This window comes from Takifugu rubripes, chromosome 15, assembly GCF_901000725.2.
Source record: "Takifugu rubripes chromosome 15, fTakRub1.2, whole genome shotgun sequence".
In the NCBI taxonomy this organism is placed as follows: Eukaryota; Metazoa; Chordata; class Actinopteri; order Tetraodontiformes; family Tetraodontidae; genus Takifugu; species Takifugu rubripes.
The window spans coordinates 11,634,483-11,641,618 of record NC_042299.1 but is presented as its reverse complement, the minus strand read 5'-3'; the positions used below and the strand labels follow the sequence as shown (position 1 = coordinate 11,641,618).

The 7,136-nt window shown below is 46.0% G+C and overlaps 1 long non-coding RNA gene across 1 annotated transcript; it reads right to left on the bottom strand.

Moving 5' to 3' along the window:
* Nucleotides 1–3,895: 3,895 nt before the first annotated feature.
* Nucleotides 3,896–7,136, bottom strand: LOC115252620 (uncharacterized). Its single transcript, XR_003890945.1, has 3 exons — nucleotides 7,081–7,136; nucleotides 5,697–5,902; nucleotides 3,896–4,015 (listed from the first exon to the last, which is right to left on the bottom strand). It is a non-coding gene; the product is annotated as an uncharacterized lncRNA (long non-coding RNA).

Here is a 7,136-nt window from a genome sequence, read left to right as displayed (position 1 = left end):
AGTATGGGCGCGTGAATTCCAGCAGCCACCATCAGTAGAGGTGACATTCATGAGAGAGAGAGAGGGAGAGAGAGAGAGAAAGAGGGGGGGGGCAGAGCGAAGGAGACAAGTAGGGGAGGGGGAGGAGGGGTGTGTGCGTGTGTCTGTGTGTTTGTGTGTGTGTGTGTGAGAGCTCCACTCGGAAGATAGTGTGTTTGTGTAAGACAGAGAGAGACAGACTGGCACTTGATGAAATCCCGGCTGGCAGATGAGGCGCTTTGTTATTTAACAGCTTCTTCCCTAAAAACAACCTCGATCATTTGGACTGTTCTGCTGAACCACTGCTGGAGGGGGGGCAGATATAGAGAAAAGAAGAGAGAGAGGGAGAGACCGCTAAAGGAGCATATTTGTAACAGTTCCGCGCCTCCTCCGGAGGAGCAGCATCACCATGTGTTACCATCCTGTCACGCCGAAAACATCAGCACGTTTCAGAGCGGGGGTCTTCCTTCCGCTCCGCTATTGTGCACCTTCTCCGTCTGCCTCCCTGTCACGCCAGCGTGCCTCAGCGTGTCTCCTTCCTCCAGCATCCCGCTCAACTGGAGGTATTCAAAAACACAAGTCATTTGGCGCCTGACACGTCTGGCGGCTGGCTTACGCTAACCCCGACAGAGAGACGCGAGATTGGACAGATTGAGTCAGACAGCCGGCACACACTCCTCCAGAGCCACAAACTCGCAGCTCCTGCAGAAACACGAGGTATTCTCACATGTAATATTCCTTCGGCTCTCTCGTTTGTTCTGCTTACGCTTGCAAATGTGTGATCCGACACGATTCCTGCAATGATTTAGGGCACAACAAACTTCAGCGACTATCATTGGAGATTACAAGTCAGGCTGACGCACTTTTCTTTTTCTTTTTTTGCTAGAATACTGGCTGGTTTTGGTAAATGTTACTGCCCGGCAGTCACACGTTCCCGGCGTCACGACGAAAACCAGCTTTGTGTTTATCATTTCCATGCTGCAAAAATAGACAGGTGGAAGACAAACAGCACGTTCGTAGGAGCGGAATATCAAGCCGCTCTCCTGAAACATTTGCATCTGCAGGGAGATTCTCAAAGGACCTGCTGTGACACAAACCTCATTCACGTATTAAGTGAGATCTGATGGTGCATTTGTGTGTTTTTTGCCGTATTTCCACTGGTTAATCCTGCTGGCTCACCAAAATAACACTGATGGACACATAAAAAGGTCCGTCCACAACAGAAACTGTTCCTCAGCCCTTAACTCAATAAATCAGCGTAACCGAGACAATCGGGGTGATTTTATTTGGCGTGGCACCTCTTTCACGAGCCAATTGCCACAGAAACGGCCACCAGAACCGTCTCCCCAACACACAAGGTCGACTGGAATCATCTCCAACAATGCCGAGCAAGGTCACCGCTTGTCAGGGTTGGACTGACAGGTGACAGCGGAGGTTGTTTCTGAGCGCAGAGGGCCGCTGAGCCACGGGAGCAGCGGAGGAGATAATGTCATTTGTATTGACAAGGAAAGAGAAAAGATATTTTTCTCCTCCTCTAATGACTGGTGCTCCCTGCAGCCGGCGAGCGCCCTCAGCCGTGCAGCCGCCTCCTCACTCTGGGTTGCAAATCAATCTCCTAATAGGCGACACATTTCGCCCATTGCTAAAGGATGCTTTTTTCCTAACTTTCTCCGGTCTCACGTACACACCTGAGCAAAGCGGTGCAGGGATATTTTTGGGGGACATTAACAGTCTCAAGGTAAAGGAGCAGATTCATTAAGATTTGCAACGGCATTTTTGTCGTTACTGTCCATGTTAACACACTCTGACTTGCATCCAAACACGCTGTTGGTCATCTTGTAATTGACTGTTCCATAAATGCTAGTCCGCCGTGCTGCACGTGTGTGACACACGTGGTGCTGTTGCTGCACCCTTTTCAACACGTCTAATCACGGTCAGGATTCAGTGTCCGGGATCCCTCTGCCATCGTTAATGAGCGCTTATTCTGCAGGTGGAAAAATGATTAAAACGGAATCTTTTTTTTAATGACAAAGACTGAATCAGTATTCTCTCAGGGGTGCGTTGGTGAAGTCTTATCATGCACAACAGGGGATTAAATGTAGATGCAGAAAAAAGAAAATCCACATTACAATACTGCCTGCACGTGCGTTTTCATCGAAGTTGTGGGTATTAACAGTACATCCTCTTTGCATTGCGTCCCCCCCCCCTTGTCAAATGTTTCCAGGCTTTGGCTTTCATGTTGCCACACAAAAGCTATAATCTTACAATGATGGAATGAGGAGATGGCGAGAGTCAGGAAATGTGGGTTTTTAGCTTGAGGGATGGCGCTGCTCTACCCATCCCAGTGCTGGGAATTAACTGATTACATTAACTCATTACTCTACAGTTTTAAAGTACTCTCCAGCTCCGCTTCGCTCCGGCGCCGTCCGTTCCCCTGGTTTGTACCTTACACAAGTGCATCTCCAACGTCAGGAAATGAGGGACAGGCACCGGTCCTCACTAGGACAGGACTTTCTAGTTTATAATCCTCTGACGCTGTGAACCTCAATGAGCTGTAAATTCAAGGAAATGCTTTGTAAAACGGGATGAAATAAAGAGTCAGACATGCCGTCATTGTGTTATCACGCAACACGTGAAGTGAGACAATTGGCCTAGTTCTGTCTCTTCCTCTCCTCTCTTTGTGACGCTCTCGCTTCTCCTCAGCTCATCAGGCCGTCCACAGAAGACAGGAGGTATTCTTTGCTAATCCCCCTCCATTATGCCACCACATGCAATCTGAGGCCCGTCTCTAGTATTCACAAATCATATTTCCGGTGTTGACCCGTGGGTGAGTTGCTCATTAACTTTGAGCAGCACAAACCGTATCAGTGTCCATTTCACTGCTCGTTTAGCCGTGTTTAGATAGCTCCCTGGTAATTAGGTTTCTGATTGTGGGAGCTAACTCGTGTTTGAGGGAGATAAGTCAGGGGTGTTTTGGAGGGGGGGAAGCCCAGCTTGTGGACGCTACAGAGGAAGTGAGTGTGATTCCTCCTTTGAGAGGGACAAAGTTTCATGTATGAGCGGAGGCGCTGGACGTGGGCTGGACAGTGGTGCTGTGGCTGTGGAGCTGACTTGTTTTGAAAGCGATGCTCGTCGTGCGTTCCCACCATGACCATCCTGAGAGTGAGAGAGGTGATGAGAGGGACCGGTGCTGATGAGAGGAGCTTAGGTGGATTTGTTTGGTTCTAAACTGTCAATCGCAGAGATTCCAAAAAAACCCCCAAATAAACAAAAAAGTTGGAAGAATTCTGACAATTCTCCCTCCAGACATGAGTTAAGGTCAAAAAGTTCACTGCAGAATCTCTGGATCTGAGCCAGAGTGACCACTGAGTTCTGGTCTCCTTTATACTCCTTCTCCACCAGATTGCTCAGTTTGGTTGGACAGCAGCTCTGGAAGTGTCCTGGTTCTTCATGGACTTCTGTTTTAGGATGACGGAGCGTCTCTGTGCTGACGACAGTGAAGTTTAAAGTTAGTCTCGGCCAGGAGAGGAGAAATAATCCCAGCCATGAGTTGGTCGGCAGGGTCTCCGCCGTCACTCCCTTCATCTCCTGCATCGCCTCAGGTACATTTCCAGCAGGTAAATCTGCAGGATTAAAGCTGTCTCCTTCAGAGAAGGTATGGGTTACCTGATGAATGCTGATTCCAGGAAGAGTGGGCGTTCGCAGGACTCAACTCAGCTCCGTTCAGGGCGTGTTGATACCACTTAGTTACTCGTGACTGAAACATGCGGACCAGCGTGCAAATGTGATTATTCCGCTTACCTGATGACTCAGAGAGTTGGGACGATCAGCCTGATCGCAAACCTCCAAAGCTGCGTTCAAGAAAACAAATCTGTGATGATGTTTTCAGACAAGTTTAATTATAGAGCCGTTCACTCTGATTAAGTCGAGCCAGGATGATCTCTTCTTTTCAATCCCTGATCTCTTCTCGCTGCTCCACAATCTTCATCCCTCATTTCTATAACATGAATGAAAATGGAAATAGGCCCGTGTCAGATTAGGATGACCTTTCATTTCGTGGATTAGAAGCAGAAATGAAATGTCTGGCTTCGAATAGTCACTCCTGATTTATGAACTAATCTGGCTCCAGCCGGATCTCGCCGTCCTTTTAAAAGAGTAAACACAAACAGCGGCTCGAAAGGTAGAAATGAAAGTGTGTTCACTGTGTCTGTGTGTGTGTGTGTGTGTGTGAGTGTGTGTGTGTGTGATGGGTTTCTGCAAGGATGCAGGGAGAATCAAAGCTGTGCAGAAACAAGAAAAATTAGGTCAGATAAGTGGGTTTGGAGATTGGCAGTGTATTGGATATAAATATTGATTTTGTGTTTCTGGAAGTCTCTCAAGCGTTTTTTTATTTTTTTGGTCACTTGATTTGAAGTGCTGCTTGACAGAAACGGTCCTCCTACCTTCCTCTCCGTTAAGATTCAAAGCCCAGGGTTTTATATCTTTGTCTAATATTAGTTTTAGATGTGATTGCCTTTAAAGTTTCTAATCACGGTTACCGTGGTTACCCTGCGGGTTGTGCAGGCTGCGGCCCGATTGTGCGACTGGCTGCTGAGGAGCAGGTAGGAAGGTAAAAGCTGCGCGTGTCCTTGGGGTTCTCACATGTGCACCTCCCATCACAGATGTTCTGCTGAATTAGGATCATAACACCTCTGGAAGGCTCCAAACTCATTTCTGGCACCCAAACAACCCCCGCCTGCGCTCAGAGCTCAGCTCTGATTGAACCAAACATCGCCGCCGCCGTGGCTTCTCTCTTTCTTCTCATTCTACGCAGCATTTAGGTTTCCTTTATTCCAGCACTTTTATTTCACCGAGTGTTCTGCTGAGCGCCAGACGAGAGCAGCAGCGAGGTTTCCGATCTTCTGCGCGTCCCCATATGTATGGAAAAGTTGCCAATAAACATCCTTTGATCCTTTCCTTGGTGCGCAGCTTCTCTCAAATGTTGCACAGGCACCTTCTTCCATACTGGGGCGGTGTATTATGTGGCTCTGTACTCGTTACCTTGGATTAAAGATGTTTAAAAAAAGCTGTTGTGACAAGCAAAATCTACTGCTTATTCCATGTTACAAACTCCTTCTTGGCCCAGTTCCTATTAAATAAGGATTTAAGGTGGTCTTATTGTCTTCGAATCCTCAGAATCCCAAATAAACCGCAATGTTTTGATGGTAAAATCTGCCGCAGCGTCGGTTCTGAAGGATGAACTCTCCCCGACTGTCTCTCATGTGCTCATCATCTCCAACAACCGTCCCCTATTATTGCTCGTCTTGCTAATTGTTTCTTTCCACCGCTGGTCTGTCCCATCTGAACACCAGCGGACCGTTATTGCCCCCTAACCGGGCAGGTTGGTGTCCCGGAGGTGTGATTCACTTTGAGTTACCCTGTGGCGATTAAGTCTTAACTTTCAGCACTACTTTATCCTCGCTGTGTTTCACATTATGCCCCTTTATTATCTGGCTGTAAGCTGTAAAGCTCATCCATATCTGTATGTTAATGTGGGCTTCTCTGTGTGTGGTGGTCACTGCAGATGGAACAAATCCAACTAAATCCTTCGCCAGTGACGTTTTCCTGTTGATATCCTTTGCGATGAATTCTAGGTAAACGCCGACATTGAGAAGGAACAGCCAAACGGATGTATTTACCTTTTAATTCTGTTGCTTTCTGACTGTGTGGAGTGGCTGAGGGCCTGATCCAGCTCCGCGATCCAGCGGGGTGGTGCAGCACTCTACTTTTACCCTCCTGTCCCTGCAGGGATGGTGGGCGTGCTGTCTCTCTTCTCTGATGCAGTTTTCATGGCGACAATGACAGAGGAACAAACGCGAATCCTCTCGCCCAGCCTGTTAACAGCCTGTCGTTCAAGCAGAGACAAAGCAATATTGGACTTAAATATAAGCAGGCTGGGACATATTCATGTATATATTCCATTTATATTTGAAGGCATGGACTTCTGCATTCATTAGTTTTCATCTGCGGCTAAATTCCCAGTTTGACTGAAGGTTCCGTAAATGTACTTTATGTAAATTGAATTATTTACTTTATGGGCACAGGCGGAGGCAGCAATGTCGGGCAGGATTTCAGATCTCACCTGCAATAAATCTCTATAGCATAAACCGACAGACCCACATAATCCCAAATACATATGTAATTATCAACATAAATGTATTTATTAAGTAAATGTATCAAATTACTACTTAAAAGTGGGGAACTCCTACATTTAGGGGTCCTTTATTAATTGCTCAACAATCTCCAGAGCTATTTAAAGGAAATAAACCAACAAAAACAGATATTCTGTATCTGTTGTCATGTCAAACTGGTGTGTTTATGGTGTGTCATTACTTTTGTTTGAGTATTTTGACATTCTCTTCGGTTGCTGTAGCTGCTCAGCAGTAACAGCAGATGAACTGAATTATTTAACAATCCACAGCAATTAGTTCATACAGATCAGTTTTTAACATTGTTACTATGCTAATTTTTCCATCAGCATGACAGTTTGCGCTCCCTATTATGCTAAGCTAACATACTAAGTGATCGCTGAAATATAATAATGAGCAGCCAGGATTTTTCTTGGCTATGCATCTCATCTCTAAAGGCGCTTTCACATTTGGCCCATTAGCTTTGTTAAAGATTTTTATAGTTGCGACTGAGCTCGTTATATTTCTGCTAATGCCGAAAGAGGCATTTGTCTGCTGTCCTCTGCTAACACTGTTACAAACACTTTTCAAACAATGTTTTTTTGGTCATTTTCGCAAAAGATTGTATTTACTGCCACAGTGTAACTGGGTGCTTTAATTAAAGCTATATTGAGAGCTTTATTTTTTTACAGATAGCGACATAATGTGCCCGCACGTGAGACGTGGGATTATGAAAAGATGCAGTGCTGCAATGCTCATGAACCTCCATGAACCAAACGTGACCTTTCCGTGTGACAGGGCACAGTCAGATAAACAGATTAAAACTAAAAGAGGAAAGTTGACCTTTGAATGCAAAACATGCAGAATAAATCGCAGGGGGGAGATCAGTACTTACATAAGCTTACGTTCTCCTCCAAATCCATGTAGCAGTTTATGATTCATTGCCTTTCT